Source organism: Narcine bancroftii, chromosome 2 (genome assembly GCF_036971445.1).
Source record: "Narcine bancroftii isolate sNarBan1 chromosome 2, sNarBan1.hap1, whole genome shotgun sequence".
Lineage (NCBI taxonomy): Eukaryota > Metazoa > Chordata > Chondrichthyes > Torpediniformes > Narcinidae > Narcine > Narcine bancroftii.
Window position 1 is genome coordinate 181,499,330 of NC_091470.1, and position 20,661 is coordinate 181,519,990.

The 20,661-nt window shown below is 40.8% G+C and overlaps 2 long non-coding RNA genes across 3 annotated transcripts in view; one reads left to right on the plus strand and one right to left on the minus strand.

The window, feature by feature from the left end:
* LOC138754731 (uncharacterized) lies at positions 1-10,367 on the minus strand. Of its 2 annotated transcripts, XR_011351904.1 has the most exons (3): positions 10,241-10,367; positions 7,172-7,368; positions 1-1,322 (listed from the first exon to the last, which is right to left on the minus strand). It is a non-coding gene; the product is annotated as an uncharacterized lncRNA (long non-coding RNA). The 2 variants fall into 2 exon arrangements; XR_011351905.1 differs by lacking the exon at positions 7,172-7,368.
* The window catches only part of LOC138754733 (uncharacterized), a 24,295-nt gene continuing 13,216 nt past the window's right edge, over positions 9,583-20,661 (plus strand). The window contains exons 1-2 of the long non-coding RNA XR_011351907.1: positions 9,583-9,728; positions 14,037-14,130. This is a non-coding gene — a long non-coding RNA (uncharacterized lncRNA). The remainder of the gene's footprint in view (positions 9,729-14,036; positions 14,131-20,661) is intronic.

Here is a 20,661-nt window from a genome sequence, read left to right on the forward strand (position 1 = left end):
TGCTACCAGCTCTCATTTATGTGATTGAAATAACCCCGTAACCATTGGCATGACGCAAGAACATGAGAAATAGATACAGGAGTAGGCCTTATCCTGTCTCAAGCCTGTTCTACCACTCAACAAGGACATGGCTGGACTCAGCTCCACTGACCCCTTATTCCCCATAACCTTTAATCTCCACTTCTTCACAAAAATCTGACTCTCTTCATCTATATATATTTAATGAGGAAGCCTCAACTATTGCCCTTGTAAAACCAAAACAGGTGGTTCAGTTGGAAACACAAGAGACTGCAGATGTTGGAATCTGGAACAAAAAACACACTTCTAAACTTTAATGCAGTGTCAACCCTGAATATTCACCATCCATCCCAGTGCCTCCAGAGATGCTACCAGATCTGTTGAAGTCCCCGGCAATTTGCTTTTTGCTCCAGGCAGTTCTCCAATTGCGTTCAACACTTTCATTATAAAACCCTTGAGTGTGGCCTCCTGCATAAGTCACAGAACAACACCCTTTCTTTTGGTTTGGCTGTTCACAGCCTTCCAGAAAGAAACAGCAATGTTGCTTCCAAACTGCTGCTCCTTGGATTCTGGAGAGCGAGAGAGAGTTCTGTTGTTGTTTACACTTTTGTCAGTTGCACATCATCTTGTCCTTTTGATTGTGCCTTCATTTAGGCCTTCGAAATAACACCCCCTCAGTCCTCGTGCAATGGGTCAGTTTGTCTCATCATAGATCCTCCATTTTGTTCACTACACCCTTCTGCCAGTCAAGGGCTCGTGCGAATGGTGAAAGTTGCTAGTAATACAATCTAAATTATATCCCCTCTCAGCTGCATGGTCCTCATTGCATGTTCTAAAGTTGTTAATATATTATGATACAGTATATAAAATATAGTTGAATTAATCATTAAAAATAGCAAATAGATTGCAGAATTGTGTATCTTTTACGACTGTCCACTGTAAATGAATTAATCTCAGAGTTACTTATATCTTCGTTTATAAGATTTTACAGTGCATTAGACTACATTGCTTGTCTTTGGCAAATCAAAGCGTTGACTCACTCTCCCTGATCCCCATTTACAAATATCCCAGAGATTTACACATTCTTTGTGTGCAGCATCCACCTCAGAGAAATTGTGCAGACCAGAGGGAGACCAACAGGAGGCACAACAGAAGAGGTGACTTGATATGATCACTTCCATTACAGAGGTCAGTGTCACAGCAGCTAGTCTTGAATGAGACTACTTGTCCTAAAACATTTTGTTTGAAGTTTATGTTACACTGATTAAGTGAAGAGCACCCAGCATTATAAACTTTGATGTTACCTGTAAAAAAAAGAATACACAGTTAAATCATTACCGTGTTAGTTGCTGCAACACCATCTCCCTCCAAGAACACTTCTGCAACTCAAATCAATTTATTCAAAAAGTTACAGACTGATGTGTATAAAAAAGACTGCAGATGCTGGAGCCATAAAACATTGAAGCACAGAAATAGGACTTTTGGCCCTTCTGGTCTGTGCTTATCTATTTTTTGCCTAGTGCCACTGACACACACTCGGATCATAGACCTCCATCCATGTACCTATCCAAATTCATCTTAAATGTTAAAATTGAGCCTGTATTCATCACTTCATCTGGTAGGTCTTTCCACATGCCCATCACCCTCTTTGTGAAGATGTACTCCCTAAACTTTTCCCCTTTCTTTCTTAACCCATATCCTCTGGTTTGTATCCCACCTACCTAAAGCCGACCTAAATTTATTCTGTCTACATCTCTCATAATTTTAAATACCTTTGTCAAATCTCCTTCATTCTTCTGCACTCCAGGGAATAAATCTGCTTACCCTTTCCCTGTAACTCTGTTCTCGAAGTCCGTGCAACATCCTAGGAAATATTCTCTGCACTCTTTCAATCTTATTGATATCTTTCCTGTAGTTAGGTAACCAAACTGCACACATTACTCCAAATCTGGCCTCAGCAATGTCTTGTACAACTTTACCATAACATCCCAACTCCTATACTCAGTACTTTGATTTATGAAGGCCAATAGCCAAAAGCTCTCTTTACAATTTTATCTATCTTTTAAGCCACTTTCAGGGAACTATGTATCTGTTTTCCCAGATCCCACTGTTTTACCACACTACTCGGTGCCCTACTATTTACCGCATATGTTCTTCCAAAATGCAACACCTCACACTTGTCTACATCGATTCTGCCATTGTTCAGCTATTTTTCCACTTGATCTAGATCTTTCTTCAAGCTTTGAAAACCTTCCTTGCTGTCCACAACACCTCCAATCTTTGTGTCATCTGCAAACTTGCTGATCCAATTCATGATGTTATCAACCAGATCATGTTCCCAGCACCAATCCCTGAGGCACATCACTAGTCACAGGCCTCCAGTCTGAGAAGTAATCATCCACCATCATTCTCTGGCTTTCCCCATATAGCCAATGTCGACTCCAGTTTACCACCTCACCAAGAAAACCAAGCATGTGAACCTTTCTGACTAACTTCCCATCTGGGACCTTGTTAAAGGCCTACTAATGTCCATATTGACAACAGTCACAATCTTTCCTTCATCAACTCTCCTGGGAACCTGCTCAAAAAACACTATCACATTGGTTAAACATGAGTTACCATGTACATAGCCATGTTGATTATCCCTAATCATCCCTTGGCTATCCAAATACTTGTCTATCCAATCTCTTTAAACACCTACTACTGATGCCAGGCTCACCGGCTTATAATTTCCAGGGTTACTCTTGGAGCCATTTTTAAACAACGGAACAACTGAGCAGCCCTCCAATCATCTGGCATCAGACCTATGGCTAAGGATATTTCAAATATTTCTGCCAGGGCCCCTGCAATTTCAACACTAACCTCCCTCAAGGCCTGTGGGAATATCTTGTTAGGCCCTGGGGATTTATTCACCTTTATTTGCCTGAAGGCAGCAAGCACCTCCTCCTCTTTAACCAGTATCGTTCATGACAACTGCTTGTTTTCCTCATTTCCCTTGACTCTGTGCCAGTTTCCTGATGTAGAAAATCCATTTAAGATCTCCTCCATCTCTTTCGGCTCCATACATAAATGACCACATTGATCTTCAAAGGGACCAATTTTGCCCTTTACTATCCATTTGCTTTTAATATACCTGTTAAAACCCTTAGGATTTTCCTTCATATTGTCTGCCAAAGCAACCTCGTATTTTCTTTTGGCCTTCCTGATTTCTTTCACAAATTTTTTCTTGGATTTGTGATACTCCTCAAGTATCTCATTTGCCCCATGTGGCCTATACCTGCTGTATACCTCCTTTTTTCTTTGAACCAGATCCCCATTGTTCCTCAAAAACCAAGATTCCCCATTCCTGTTAGCTTTGCCTTTAATATTGACAGGAACGTACAAACTCTGCACTCTCAAAAGTTCAACTTTGAAGGTCCTCCACTTACCTCGCACACTCTTGCCAGAAAGCAACTGATCCCAATCCACAGATTCTAGATCCTTTCTTATTTCCTCAAAATTGGCCTTTCTCCAATTGCGAACCACAAATCGAGGTCCAGACCTATCCTTCTTTCTAACTAACTTGAAACTAATAGCATTATTATCACTGAACCCTAAATGTTTCCCCACACATACTTCTGTCACATGTTCTATCTCGTTCCCTAATAGGAGTATCACATTCTGTCTAGTTGTTACCTCTATATATTTATTTAAAAAACTTTCCTGGACACGCTTGACAAACTCCCAAGCTATTCAGCCCTTTTGTGGTATGGGAGTCCCAATCAATATATGGAAAGTTAAAATCTCCTACTATTACAACCTTGTGTTTCCTGCAGCTGTCTGCTATCTATGTACAGAAATTCTCCTCCAATTCTCGTTGATTATTGGGCCATCTATAATACAACCCTATGAATGTGGTCATACCTTTCCCATTCCTCAGCTCCACCCATATAGTCTCAGTAGATGAGCCGTCTGGTCTGTCCTACCTGAGCACAGCTGTGATATTTTCCTTGACGAGCAATGCCACTCCTCCCCCTTTCATCCCCTCCTCTCTATTGCATCTGAAACAACGGAAGCCCAGAACAATGAGCTGGCGATCCGGCCTCTCCTGCAACCAAGTTTCACTAATAGCCACAAATGTCATAATTCCACATGTTAATCCACTCTCTAAGCTCGTCTGCCTCTCCCACAATACATCTTGCTTTGAAATAGATGAACCTGAGAACATTTCCACCATGTACAACCCCTTTAGCTTCTGACGAAACCTGCAATTTTCACATAATCTTTTCCCTCCTCCACTCCCCTATCTACTCTGGCCCTCTGTCTGCTTCCCATTCCCCCTTCCCCCCCCCCCCCCCACCCACCCCTGCAAATCTTTTAAATCCCCTGGAGCAGTGCTAGCAAACTGGATGTTAGTTCCCTTCCAGTTCTGGTGTAAATTGTTATTGAGAGGAACAGCCACAGAGGTGCTCTGCACTGCTTGCCAGTTCCCTTTCCATCTCCTGACTGTCACCCAGCTACAGTCACCAGGGATACTGCTGGCTTCCCTGACTACATTCTGCAAGAGGAGTATTGCCCTGCCCTGGCTTCCATTCCCACTATCTATGACTAGAAGAAAAAGATTTTTTTAAATTTTTTAAATTTTTCACACTATGAACCATATCAACCAAAATACACAGAAACATTTCCCTCTTGAATATACACAGTGTCATTTTCTCCCCTTTCTCCCCCCTCCCTTTCCTCCCTCCTTCCCACCCCCCCCTCCCCACCCACTAAACATTCAACATATACAATACAATAAACCCATTAAACAATGTCCTCACACATTGAAAATAAAGAAGAAAATTGTGTCATCTACTTTTATACACTGGGTCAGTTCATTTTGTCTTCTTTTCATTCTGTCATTTCAGGGGGTGGAGTTCCGCGGTAGGCCCTCTGTTGTGTTCCATGTGCGGTTCCCAAATTTGTTCAAATAATGTGACTTTATTTTTTAAATTATATGTTATTTTTTCCAATGGAATACATTTATTCATTTCCATGTACCATTGCTGTACTCTCAGGCTCTCTTCTGATTTCCAGGTTGGCATAATACATTTTTTTGCTACAGCTAAGGCTATCATAATAAATATTTTTTGTGCTTCATCCAGTTTGAGGCCTAGTTCTTTACTTCTTATATTACTTAGAAGAAAGATCTCTAGATTTTTTATCTAAACATAAAGATAAAAAATGAAAAATGGGAAAGCTATGCTCCGGAACTATAAGAAATATAATAAACACGAAGTTACGCTCAAGACAATATAATTGGTTACACAGGCTATATATCACGTCCCAAAAGTTAAATAAATGGGATCCAACAGTATCAGATACATGTTTTCGCTGTAAGAAGGAAATGGGAACAACAGTACATGCAATTTGGGCATGTGAGAAAGTGGAAAAGTTTTGGGAAGATTTAAATCAGGTATTAAATAAAATCACAAAAAACAACATACCGAAGAAAAAGATATTTGAGATAAATATAAACCTGCCCTTATCTGCTGTATCCTTTTCGTTCCTCAAATAGGGCAGATTGTACTTACTTCAACTCCTGCACCACCACCTCAACTCCTACTTGTCTGTCTCAGATCACTCCCTCAATAACCATTTGCCTGCACAGTCCCTCACTTTTATAGTGATGCTTGGGTAACCTGACCTCGATTGCCCAATCAGCTTCTTTTATGTTAGAGGAAGTCAGCAGGGCTTGAGGAGCCCATAGGAGGTAAAGATATTGAGCCAACGAATCAGGTCTGGCCTTTCGGTAACTAGCAGATTCTGGAAAACTAGAGCAACCCACAAAACATTAGAGGAGCTCAACAGGTCAGACAGAATCCATAGAAGACCACAGTGTTGTGCAGGGAATGTGCATTGATTCAGTAATGGGCTTCTCTACCTTCAAATAACCTCTCAGTCAAGATATGAGCAAAAGGCAGGCAGACACCTAAATAAAAAGGTGGGAGAAGGGGAAACGAGAGGAGAGTGGAAGAGGCAGGTGGAGGAGCAGAGGCTAACAGGGAAGAAAGCAGAAAATCAATATTAACGCCATCTCTTCTGCTAATCAACTTGGCCAGTTCCCATTAGACACCTCTCCTGTCTCTCTTTCCCTATCCCCCACCCCTGTTTCATTTCCTCTCCCCCAACATTTTTATTCAGGTGCCTGTCTGCTTTTTGCTCCTACCTTGATCAAGGGCTCAAGCCTATCTTTGCTTCCTATAAACATTGGATGACCTGCTGAGATTCTCCAGCACTTTTGCATATTGCACTTGGAACCTCTTAGCAGTTTTGGTCACCCAGCTATAGGAACGTTATCATTAAGCTGGAAAGAGTGCAGAAAAGATTCATGGGAATGTTGACAGGTCTGGACAGGTCGAACTGTAATGAGAAGCTGAATAGACTGGGACATTTCTCCCTTGAGGGTAGGAGGCTGTGGGTACCTTATAGGGGCTGATAAATTCATGAGTAACAGGCCCATGCTCCCAAACTGATCAAATACAATCGTTATTCCAATTACCCTATTATCTTGTACATCTTTGGAATGTGGGGGAAAACCCTCTAGGTTCACGGAGAACGTTCAAACTCCTGACAGAGAGTGACAGATTTGAACCTGGGTCGCTAGCGCTGTCATAGCATTCCATTACTGTACATAATTACTGCCCCAATCCTTGTATCTGTTACCACGTGTTTAGTGTGCAGTCCAAGCCACCAAGAAAATCACCAAGAAGGCCTTGATGAAACCATATCTGGAGTATTGTGTACATTTTGATTTCTTGGGCTGAGAAAGGATGTGCTAACCTCAGAATGAGTGAAGCAAAGATTCACTAGACTGATTATTGCGAGAGAAGGTTTGTCACACTATGTGTGATTCTTGTATTCCATCTGGGCACCCTTCACCCTCACAGTTCAACTTACCACTGAATCTCTCTCTCTCTTTCCCTATCCTTCTGTCTCCTTTCGTCCCACACCCCACTCCCCTTCCATCTCAATTCAAAGAGCTACCCCATCCCAATCAACTCAGCTTTTTAAAAAAATCTTCTACCCTCTCATCTATATCCACCTACGACAATCTACCTGTTAGTCCACACACCTCCCCCTGTCCCTTCCTCTCTCCTCCACTCATCCAACCTTTTATTCAGGCACTTACCTTTTTGGTCATGATGACAGACTGAGGCTCAAATCATTTACCATACTTGGGCCTGATGGTGAGTCAGTGGTTGAATGGTGGGCCGTACAGATTTTTCGGCAGTGGTAGACCGAGGTGGAGGAGGGGTTGTTGGCGATGGCAGACCGGAAGTTAGACTTGGCTGTGTAACTCATATTAGTCCTTACCTGCATTTGCAACTTGAAGGAAACACAACTGGCTAGGTTCAGTGCAGTTCACATTGTTACTGATACATTTTAACATTGATACAGTGCAGGAGAAACATCGCAAACAGTCACCTGGACATTGAGAGAAGGTGGGAGATCAGGTTGAGTGAGAAATGCTTGCAATTGCTTTGGTTTTGAAAAAGAACATCACTTGCTTCAAGAGGGTATCATCAATCATCCCGGAGCCCAAGAAGACCAGGGTGAGCTGCCTCAATGACTATCACCCAGTAGCATTGGCATCTACTGTAATTAAATACTTTGAGAGATTGATCATGGGCAGAATTAACTCTCACCTAAGCAAACACCTAGACTCGCAATTTGCCTGTCGCCACAATCGTCCCACAGCAGATGCAATATCACTGGATCTAATCTCAGCCCTGGATCACCTGGACACCACCAATATGTACGTCCCAGTTCCAGTCTGATATGTCCACCTGTGACCTCCTCTTCTGTCAAGGTGAGGCCACAATCAGGTTGGAGGAGTGTTCCGCCTGGGTAGCCTCCAATCTGATGACATGACCATTGATTTTAACTTCTGTAAACCCTCCCACCCCCTCTTACCCCATCCTCCTCCCTCTTTTCCCTCTCACTTTACCTCCCAACCTCCCCTCCTTGCCACCTCTGCTTCCCCTCCTCCCCCACTTCATAGACATTCTTTCCTATGATTCTCCCCCTCTATCCTTTTAGCCAATCTCAGGACTCCCCCCCCCCCCCTCCTTCTCTCCCTCCAGCCTTTCACTAGTCTCAACCTCACCCACACCCTTTTAAATCTCTTAACATTCTTTCTTCTTCTTAATAAAGCAGCATAAATAATTGGGGAAACACAGAAGCCTGCTGATGCTGGAACCCTGAACAAACAATGAGAAGCTGGGACGAGGTGAGGGTTGGGGTTTCAACAGGTCAGGAGGCATCAGTGAGCAAGCTTGTTCCACTGTTTAATTATACTGTGACCAACGGTCTTTCATACCATTCCCCAACCCTTCAAGTGCAGTGAAGGGGGATTGCATTGCCATCCTGTAAGCCTACAGCAGAATAAAACACAGAGCAGAGTTGAGTGAAAGTGAGAGAAGGTCAACATTATTTCACTTGTGTGATGGAAAAAAAATGGCGGCAGATCCACGGAGTGCAGAGACACAGCGCTCCTGTGGGGTTCCACCCGCCCATTCCAACTGCCGTCAACTCCGCACAGGCTTTTAATGGCCCGTTAAAGCAGCCGATGGTAGATTTATTTAATATTCCACGACCACGGGTGTGCATCCGAGATTGCAGCGCCCATGATTGGCAGCGGCCACGAGGAGTTACATTCTCCGGGGAAGCGGAGAACTATTGCAGGGCACCAGAAAATGAGGAGGGAGAAGCAAAGGAGACGACCCCTGAAACGGTGACCACGGCAGCGGACCAGTGAGGGGTTCTGTAGCTGAAGGAACCACACAGGCGGCGGGCGGGCTGCTGGTAATTCGAGGTGGGACTGTGGGCTGCTAGAAACTGCAAAGGGACTTGCACCAGATTTTAGACTGCTGGAGACTGACTCAAAACTGACTGAGCAGGTTCCTGATATTGAAACTAGGATGCTGAAGGGTTCCTAATCATAGCGGAGGTTCCAATCGGAGCTAGGGTTGCCGATGTTTCGGACTGGACTCTGTGGCTGCAGAGGCTGCGGTAGCACGAGAGGTGAATCCACGGATATTTGGTGTCTCTGGGAGGGACCCTCTTTTGCTTCTCTTTCTTTGACTGTAAGAGGCACTTCAGGCAATTTCTGTCGATTCTGAATCTCTGTCTTACAGTAGAAAAAAACAAGTTTGTGTAATATTACACTGTTTTTACTGCAACAATAAATTAAATCTTGAATCTTGACATATAGCACAGCAACAGGCCCTTCCTGAGCTCGAACCCCCCATGAACACTGATTAACATTACCTCTATAATTGTAAATTATAATTCTGTCCGAGCACTAACATCGACTTATCCCATTTCCATTAGCCACACACCCCATCTCTCCCCTTACCCTATCCTCATTTCTCTTTTCCTCTTGCTCTATCTCTCTTTCCCTCTGTCCCCTTCAGGGAAGATTTACTAGAATGATAACAGGAATGAAAGGGTTACTATATGAATGCTCTTGGACTGCAGTTGTTGGGGAAGCAGAGGAAATGAAACAGTTGACGCAGACTCAATACGCTGAAGGGCCAGACTGTCTTGCACAATTCTAAGTATCGGTGTGTGACCAAGTTCATGGGATAGTGCCCGAGCAGAGATTTGAATATGCCTGAGCTTCAAGTCAATTCACTGACATTAGTTATACTGAATACAGTGTTTCCAGTTGGCAGAAGGCAGTTGTGAGTAATATTACATGTTCTGTACTTTTATATGACAACCTGGAAAGTCATCCTGTTATCTTCCAAAAACTTGTTGGTCTTTCAGCACACCGACATGCCGGGACTAGCACAATGTAGGCTCCAGGATTACGTGCTGAGGCATAAATGTGAGGCTCGGTGCATCCAATGCAAAATGTCGATAGAGGAAGGACCACAGTCCAGATGATAGAGTCCTTCCACTACAGGACATTTGAGGGGCTGAGACTACTGACAAAACCATCTCAAATAACAGAGTTACCCTGGGTGGGGGCACATTAGTTAATGCTACAATGTACAGTAACAGGTAAGAGGTGGATACGAGTGAGAGGGTAGAGGAAAAGCTGAGAAGTGACAGGGGGAGAGGACAGAGGGCATAATGGCCCAAGGGCCAGTTCCTGTGTGGTACCGTTCAATATTCTGCAACTCTTATCGGAATCAAATATATCACATTGAAGATAATGCTTGAGAGAGATGTTTAAAAATGACTTTCTTACCCTGAGACACACAGAAAATGAGACTGCATCCAAGAAGCAGGAGGTACCTCACGGTTTGCATTGTCCACCAGGGTTGGAGAATGGCAGATCGTACTGAAAACTTCAATCACTTCTGACAAATGCTCGAGTGGAGCAGAAGTATAAGGGTGCAAGGTGGAGTCAAAGAATTAATTTATGTACAGTTCCACCACCCCCATAAACATACTCCCCTTGGCCCTTCACTCTGAGCTGTCATCTCCTTGTAAACTGTTGGGGTGGTTCTGTTGGTTTCTTTTTCATCCATCTCTGTGCAAAATCACTTGGAAATATTGGATGATTAAAACAGTGGTTTTTAACTTTCTTTCCACTCACATCCCACCTTAGGTATTCCTTAAGCCTTAAGTGTTCTGTGATGAGTAAGGGATTGCTTAAGGTGGGATGTGAGTGGAAAGAAAGTTTAAAAACCACTGTTTTAATCATCCCTCATTGACTGGTTATGTGCACGGTTTCAGAACTCCAAAGGAAATGGGCCAATGACAATTTTTCTCCAGCAAAATATTTCAGTAACAATTGGGTCTTGGGTAGTGGTATGGGAGTGGAAAGAAAAAGGTTGAGATCCAATGGTTTAGCATACAAGCAGTAGGAACAGGTGTCAGCCATCTGGCCATCCTGTCCGTCATTCAATAAGATCAGAACTGTAAGGAGTTTGTACATTTTACCTGTGCCTGCGTGGGTTTCCTCCATGTGCTCCGGTTTTTTCCCACCCTTCAAAAACCTTTGGGGCTTTGTCAGTTAATTGGTGTATTTGGGCGGCACAATCTCGTGGGCTGGAAGGAACTGTGGCCATGCTGTATGTCTAAATTTACAATTTTAAATGGAGAACAAATGTAGCAATGCAAATTGATGGAACTGTAGAGATCTGGCACTAAAGGGCTGAAAAGACTCGGAATGGGGCTCCTTTCAAAAATAATTTATTGTGAATAAAGTTTATTTCTGGAGGAATAGCAGGGATGTAACGTTGAGACTCTATCTACCCTGGTGAGACCTCACTTGGAGTACTGTGTACAGTTTTGGGTGCCTTATTTGAGAAAAGACGTGCTGGCATTGGAGAGGGTCCAGAGAAGATTTACTAGATGATACCATGAATAAAAGGCTTAGCACATCAGGAACATTTGTTGGCGTACAGAAGAATAAGATATTTTGAATGCTGAAAGATCTGGATAGAGTAGATATGGCAAGGTTATTTCCCATAATATGGTTGCTTCAGACAAGTGGGCACAACTTCTAGGTAAAAAGGGTGTTAATTTAAAACAGAGGTGTGAAAAATGTTCTTTCGTCAGTTTGTGGAACTTGTTTCCACAGCCGCCTATGGGTGGTGTATATAAGACAGATTGACAGGTATTTGATTAGACAGGGCATCAAATGTTACAGGGAGAAGGTAGGACAGTGGGGCTGAGTGGATTAGAATGGCAGGGCAGACTAGATGAGCTGATAGGCCTACTTCTGCTCCCATACCTTGTGATCTCTTTTTTGAAAATTAAATTTTACTCTGTCACATTCCAGGTAACTGGTTTGACCGGTTCACCATCCCCTTCACAGTCAGATCTGACTACCTGAAGATGTGGAGGGGCTTAGGCGTTCAACAAGAATTGGTGGTTTGCAAAGGTTCACCAGAAATTGGGTCTGTGGATGCGGCAATGCCACTCAAAAACGGGGAAGAACCCGGTCATCAGGTGCAAGGTGCTCTCCGTACTGCTGAATGAGGCAGAGGTATGGCCCGTCCCCCACATCTCTGCCCTGGCAGTCACCAGAGCAGTTTTCCAGTTCTTATGGGGATCCAAGATGGGTCTGAACAGTCACCAGTCAGTGGGTGCAAGGTCATACCCAACGAGGCCTTCATCCTGAGATCACAGCTGATCCTGCGGAGGGCTCAGCTCCACTTACCCACCTGCTCCCCATTACCCTAACTCCCCTACTTGTTAAAAATAACTATTTGTGTCTTTAAAAAAATGGCTACTCTGCTGGAGTTGCTGTAGTAGAGGCCTGCTGCCAGTGTGGACCCAGAAGAGCAGGGAGCAGAGACACAGCTCTGCTCCTCGGGATCCATGTGCTCAATCTATACCACTAGCTCTGTGCAACCTTTACTTGGCCTATTAAGAGGAGCTGACAAAGTGTTATTTTTAAAATTCTGCCACCACAGGTTCTCTGCCTGTGCCGGACAGCATAGCATAAGGGGTTGCAGACTCTGGGATGGGGGGGTGGGGGGGAGAGCAGCACCAGAGACAACGAGAACATCACTGGTTGAGATGGAGAAGCAGAGGGAAAGGATAGGACAGGAAGGTGAGCACAGCTGCAGACCAGTAAGGGGCTTGGCAGCTCAAAGCCCTGCACAGTCTCCAGCTGCTGGCAGCTCAGACTGCGGGCTGATGGAGACGGGGGCTTCCTGATCGCATCAGAGGATTGGATCAGGAACTTGGATTGCCGATGGTTTCATCGTGTGTCTCTGCAGCACTGGAGATGAATCCACAAACATTTAGTGTCTCTGAAGACACTTTTGCTTCGTTCTCCTGATTGGGGCATCGGACAGTGCTAATGCCAACTCTTTGTCCAGCGTCAATTTAAAACAGATTGTGGAAAAATTTTAGTCAGAGTGTCGATAAAGTTTAATGTTTGTCATGTATGTTACATTTTTAATGTCTTATTGCGTGACCATAAGAAACCTTTGAAAAATATTTGGTGAGGCTGCCTCCACCATTTCCTTCAGCAGAACATTGCAGATTTACTAGTCTCTGGGAAGAGTAATTCCTCCTCACCTCGAGGTTATGTTTCCGAGTACTTGTTTCACCTGCCAGAGCAAACAACCTCCTTGCTTCGACCATGCCTATTTCTTTCATAATTTGATGTTTCCATGATACCCTCCCCTTCTAAATACCACCGAGTCCCAGTCAAAATCTCTCCTCTTAGGCTCACCCCATCATCTCTGAAATGCACTTGGGGAAACTCCTCTGCCTGTCTCCAAAGCCAATCTATCCTTCCTCATTGTGAGGCCTCACCACTACCCTGGTAAAAACACAAAAATGTTGAACTCAGCAGGCCAGTCAAGATGGGGTGGTTTTCAAGTTGTAGTGCACCTCCAAACCCTTTTGTGCTCTTCCCCCAGTCCATTCTTCCCTCCCCAGCCTGCCTGCATTTTACTCATACCTTGATGAAGGGCTCAGGCCCCAAAATGTGGGTTATACACCTCCTATGGATGCTGTGAGACCTGCTGAATTTCCCCAGCATTTCTGTATAAATCACAGCGTCTGCAGACTTTTGTGTTTCATCTGTGCAATTAAAATGGTTGGTCTCTGGGAGGTTCCTGACAAGGGAGCACAGTTAGCATTAATCAGGACCTGACCAGGGTTCAAATCCCGTGCTATCTTAAGGATTTTGTACATTCTCCCCGTGTCTGAGTGGGTTTTCTCTGGCAGCTCCAGTTTCTTCCCTCTGTTCAAAACGTACCAGGGCTGTAGGTTAATGCGGTGTAAATTGGGCGGCTTTGACTTGGGGCGGATTAATCAATTACCGTGCTGTATGTCTAAATAAAAAAATTATTGTGGGCAGAGCGAAGGAGCTCAATAAAACGATCTTGTAATCTGCATCCATTCTCTCTGATATAGAGGCCACAATGAGAACACCAGATGCAGTAGATGACCCCTGTGGATTCAAAATTGTGGCTTCTCTTAGGACTGGATTGGAGCACTGAAATGTGGGGAGGAGGTGTGAGTGCAAGTCTAGCATATGGAGCCATCTCATTGATGATGATGTCTGATTCCAGAGCCCCAAATCCATCATCATGTCCAAATGGTCCAACAAGCTCACCAGTTCAAGAGCAGAGGGATGGAGAATATACAGCCACGTTTGGCTTTAAAGTAAGTGAATTATATTACAGCAGCAAGGTTAGCGTGGCAGTTATTTCAATGCCCAAATCTGGTGCTGTAGGTCTAATTTAAAAGGAAATTAAAAAGCAAGTGTTTATTTGCTGCAGTCAACATATTCTCAGCACTAACAAAATCCCCACTGCGTTGCCGTCGATTTGGAGTTGCCCACGATTCCAGATCAGGAGACAGCCATTCTCTGATAATCCAGCGGTTTCATGGCCACCATTATGGAGAAAAAGCAGTTCAAGTCCACATTTTGGTTTAATTAAATGAGTTTCTTACCTGTGGTACTGGGGGAAGTTGCAGATGGTTTGAAGGGTTTCTCCACGTTGCAAATGGCATATTTTCGACTCTTGACATGACAAATTAACATTAAACTGGAAAGGGTGCGGAAAAGAACCACACATTTCACCAGGATTGGCAGACTTGAGTTACAAGGAGGGACTGGAAAGGTTGTGTTAACATCTCTGAAGATCTATCCTGTGGTCTGCATGTCAATGTAATGAAGAAGGCTTGCCACTGGCAATATTACATGAGGAGTTTTGGTATGTCACCAGGTGTACCGTGGAGAGCATTGTGACTGGTTCCATCACTATCTGGTATGGAGGTGCCAATGGCCAGGAACTCGTCCATGGGCATCAGACTTCACTCTATTTTTTAAATTATTTTTCATACTATGAACCATTTCAACCAAAATATACTCAAACGTTTCTCACTAAATATACACAGTGGCATTTTCTCCCTTTTTTTCCCCTCTACCCTCCCTCCCCCTCCAAAACCAATAAATATTCAACATATACAATACAATAAAACCATTAAACAATGTCATCACACAATGAAAAATAAACAAGAAAAATGTGTCATCTACTTCTACACACTGGATCGTCATTTTGTCTTCTTATCATTTTAGGGGGTGGAGGTCCGAGGCAAGCCCTCTCTGTTATGTTCCATGTACGGTTCCCAAATTTGTTCAAATAATGTGATTTATTTTTTAAATTGCATGTTATTTTTTCCACTGGAATACATTTATTCATTTCCATGTACCATTGCTGTATTCTCAGGCTCTCTTCCATTTTCCAAGTTGACATTATACATTTTTTTGCTACTGCTAAGGCGATCATAATAAATCTTTTTTGCGCTTTATCCAATTTGAGGCCTAATTCCTTACTTCTTATATTACTTAGAAGAAAGATCTCTGGATTTTTTGGTGTTATTTTTTTTGTGATTTTATTTAATATCTGATTTAGATCTTCCCAAAACTTTTTCACTTTCTCACATGCCCAAAATACTGTTGTTCCTGTTTCCTTCTTGCAGCGAAAACATCTATCTGATAATGTTGGATCCCATTCTTTTAACTTTTGGGGCATGATATATAACCAATTATACTGTATTGTGCATAACCTTGTGTTTATTATATTCTTCATAGTTCCAGAGCATAATTTTTCCCATGCTTCATTTTATATCTTTATATTTAAATCCTTTTCCCACTTTTGTTTGGGTTTATAACTTATTTCTTCATTTTTCTTCTCTTGCAGCTTAATGTACATGTTGGTTATAAATCTTTTAATTATCATTGTTTCTGTAATTACATATTCAAAGCTGCTTCCTTCTGGTAACCTCAGTCTGTTTCCCAATTTATCCTTTAAATAAGCTTTCAGTTGATGATGTGCAAATATTGTACCAGGAGTTATTCCATATTTGTACTTCAACTGTTCAAATGTTAATAAATTATTTCCCAACTAACAATTTTCTATTCTTTTGATTCCTTTTCTCTCTCATTCTCTAAAGGAAAGGTTATCTATTGAAAAAGGGATTAGCTGATTTTGTGTCAATAGTAATTTTGGTATTTGGTAATTTGTTTTTTTTTCCTTTCTAAGTGGATCTTCTTCCATATATTGAGTAAATGATGCAATACTGATGAGCTTTTTATATTGCACCAGCTTTTCATCCCACTTATAAAGTATATATTCTGGTACCTTCTCCCCTATTTTATCAAGTTCTATCTTAGTCCAGTCTGGTTTTCCCCTTTTCTGGTAAAAATCTGATAAATACCTTAATTGTGCGGCTCTATAATAATTTTTAAAGTTTGGTAACTGTAAACCACCTAGGTGTACATCTCTGTTAGTTTATCTAACACTATCCTTGGTTTCCCCCCTTTCCACAAGAATTTCCTTATTATTCTCTTTAGTTCATTAAAGAATTTCTCTGTTTTTTTAAATTTTTTTTATTTTTCACACTATAAACCACATTGATCAAGATACATACATTTTCCTTTTCAAATATATACAGTGTTGTTTTCTCCCCCCTCCCTCTTCCCATCCCACCCTCCCTACCTCCCCTCCCATTCATTTAAAGTTCAGAATCTAAGATACATTAAACCTGTCAAACAATGTTGTCACTCAATAAAAATAAACAAGAAATTCCACTGAGTCAGTTCTTTTCATTCTCTTCTCCTTCTGTCATTTTAGGTGGTAGATGTCCCCGGTAGGTTTTCTCTATTTTGTTTCATGTATGGCTCCCATATTTGTTCAAATATTGTAATATTATTTCTTAAATTATACATTATTTTTTCTAATGGAATACATTTATTCATTTCTATATACCATTGTTATATTCTCAAGTTATCTTCTAATTTCCAGGCTGACATAATACATTTTTTTGCTATAGCGAGGGCTATCATGACAAATCTTTTTTGTGCACCATAAAGAATTTCTCTGTTAAGGAAATTGTTAACAATTGAAATAAGTATTGTATTCTTGGGAAAACATTCATTTTAATGTAATTTACCCTCCCTATCAACGTTAGCGGTAATTCTTTCCAATGTTCTAAGTCTTCCTGCAATTTCTTTATTAGTGGCAGATAATTTAATTTATACAGGTGCCTTTAAGTTATTACCTAACCTAATACCTAGGTATCGGATTGCTTGTATTTGCCATTTAAATGGTGATTCTTTTTTTAAATTCTGTATAATTCGGATTATTCATTGCATCACTTCACTTTTATTTGCGTTGATCTTGTACCCCGATATTTCTTCGTACTCCTTCAATATCTTATGTAATTCTTTTATTGATATTTCTGGTTCTGTTAAGTATACTGATGTCATCTGCAAATAAACTGATTTTATATTCCTTCTCCTTTATTTTTATTCCTTTTATTTTATTTTCTGTTCTTATGAGTTCTGCCAATGGTTCTATTTCTAAAGCAAACAGTGAGGGGGATAATGGACATCCCTGTTTAGTTGACCTACTTAATTTAAATTGGTTCGATACATATCCATTTACTGTTATCTTCGCCAATGTCCATTATATAATGCTTTAATCCAATTAATATATTTTTCTGGTAGATTGAACCTCTGTAATACTTTGAATAAATAATTCCATTCTACTCTGTCAAAGGCTTTTTCTGCATCTAAAGCAACTGCCACTGTTGGCTTCTTATGGCCTTGAACTGCATGAATTTGATTAATAAGTTTACAGACATTATGCGCTGTTCGTCTTTTCTTAATAAATCCAGTTTGATCTTGTTTTACTACTTTTGGTACACAATCGGCCAATCTGTTTGCTAATAATTTCGCTATTATCTGATAATCTGAATTAAGTACAGATATTGGTCTATATGATGCTGGTGTTAGTGGATCCTTTCCCGTCTTTGGTATGATTGTAATTATTGCCATCTTACATGAATCTGGCAAATTTTGTGTTTCTTCTATCTGGTTCATTACTTCCAGGAGAGGAGGAATTAATAACTCTAAATGTTTTATAGAATTCTATTGGGAATGCATCCTCTCCTGGCGTTTTATTGTTTGGTAGCTTTTTTAATATATCCTGTACTTCCTCTATTTCAAATGGTTTTATCAGTTTGTTTTGTTCCTCTTCTTGGAATTTCGGCAGTTCAATTTTAGCTAAAAATTCCTCTATTTTATCATCGTTCCCCTCGTTCTCAGTTTGGTATAATTGTTCATAAAATTCCTTAAAGTTCTTGTTAATCTCTATGGGTTATATGTAATTTGTTTGTCCTTTTTCCTTGATGCCAATAGATTCTTTAGCTTGTTCTGTTTTAAGTTGCCAAGCTAATATTTTGTGTTTTTTCTCCTAGTTCGTAATACTTTTGCTTTATTTTCATTATGTTCTTCTCCACCTTATACGTTTGTAATGTTTCATATTTTATTTTTTGTCCGCCAATTCTCTCCTTTTCATTATATCATCCCTTTTTACTAGTTCCTTTTCTGTACTTACTATCTCCCTTTCCAACTGCTCTATTTCCTGATTGTAGTCTTTTTTCATCTTAGTTATATAACTTATTATCTGCCCTCTAATGAAGGCTTTCATTGCGTCCCATAATATAAATTTGACTCACTGATTCCGAATTTATTTCAAAGTACATTTTAATTTGGCATTCAATAAATTCTCTAAATTCCTGTCTTTTAAGTAGCATGAAGTTTAACCTCCATCTATACGTTCTTGGTGGGATGTCCTCCAGTTCTATTGCTAATAACAGGGGTGAATGATCAGATAGTAATCTAGCTTTATATTCAGTTTTCCTAACTCTCCCTTGAATATGGGCCAACAACAAAACATATTAATCCTTGAGAATGTATTATGCCTACTCGAATAATATGAATATTCCTTCTCTCTTGGGTGCTGCCTCCTCCATATATCCATAAGTTTCATTTCCTGCATTGATTTAACCATAAATTTAGCCACTTTATTCTTTTTACTAGTCTTTTGTCCAGTTTTATCCAACAATGGATCCAAATTAAGGTTAAAATCCCCTCTTTTCAATATATTCCCCTGCGTATCTTACAATCTTCAAAAAAAATCTTGCGTAAACTTTTGATCCTCCTCATTAGGTGCATATACATTGAGCAAATTCCAAAATTCTGAATATATCTACTGACACTTTATCATTACATACCTCCCTGCTGGATCTATTATTTCTTCCTCTATTTTGATCAGACATTTTTATTAATTAATATAGCTACACCTCTAGCTTTTGAATTATATGATGCTGCCGCTACGTGCCCTACCCAGACTCTCTTTAATTTGTTATGTTCCACTTCAGTTAGATGCATTTCCTGCACAAATGCTATATCTATTTTTTCTTTTTTCAGTAAATGTAGTAGCCTCTTCCTTTTAATTTGGTTATGTATTCCATTAATGTTTATAGTCATATAGTTCAACGTAGCCATCTCATATCCTGTTTACACCTCATTTCCGCTTCTTCACCACCACCATCCCCCTTTTCATCTGTTTCCCCTTTTTAAACTCAATGTATGACAACACATTTAAACATAAAATACTCCAACAAGTCCCACATCCAATATTCCCTTAACCCCAAATATCCACCCCTTATCCCTTGCCGGGCAACCACAACTCCCCTTTCCATTTGGATTGCAAACCTGCTCACGTCAACTGATTTCTCAGTGACGGTTCTTCTCTCCCCCCAAAAATACACTTTTTTTTTTACACATAACAGTTATCCCTTTTTTCCCCTTACTTCCTTCCTTCCCTTCTCTTTCCCTTCTTTAGTTCTTTACATATTCATTGTTTTTACACCTTTATATATATTTTATCGCCATTCTTCATTCTTGTTACATCTCTTCATCTCTCCTTCTGGTCTACAAGCGTTCTGCAAATTCTTGTGTTTCCTCCGGATCTGAGAACAGTCTGTTTTGCTCCCCGGGGATAAATATTTTAAGCGCAGCTGGATGTCTTAACATGAATTTATAAACTTTTTTCCATAGGATCGATTTTGCTGTAGTGAACACCTTCCTCTTCTTTAAAAGTTCAAAACTTATGTCTGGGTAAAAGAATATTTTTTGTCCCTTGTATTCCAATGGTTTATTATCTTCTCTAATTTTATTTCTTGCCCACTCCAGTATACTTTCTCTTGTCGTATAGCTCAAAAATTTTACTAAAATGGATCTTGGTTTTTGTTGTGACTGTAGTTTCGGAGCTAGTGTTCCGTGTGCCCTTTCTATTTCCATTCCTTCCTGCATTTCTGTCGTTCCCAGGACCTTCGGGATCCATTCTTTTATAAATTCCTTCATATCTGTGCCTTCTTCATCTTCCTTCATGCCCACTATTTTTATGTTGTTTCACCTACAATAATTTTCCAACATATCAATTTTCTGAGCTAACAACTCTTGTTTCTCTTTAATTTTTTATCATTCTTCCAATTTTCCTCTTAAGTCGTTCACTTCCATTTCTACAGCCGTTTCTCATTCTTCCACATTTTCTACTCTTTTCCCTATTTCTGTCATGACCTGCTCTAATCTTTGCATTTTATCTTCAGTTCTTTTCATTTTTCTTTTAATTGCACTAAATTCTAATGACAACTATTCTTTTAATGCTCTCATTTGGTCTTGAAAAAAAGCTTTGTCTATATTCTGTCCAACTGTTTTACCTTCTCTCTGTGAAGATCTTGGTCCTCTTCTTCTGTGTCTGTACCTATGTTTGTATCTTCTTCTCTTCCTTGTATCTGTGTCTCTTCTGATTTTCCTGATGAGTTGCTTTTCTCACT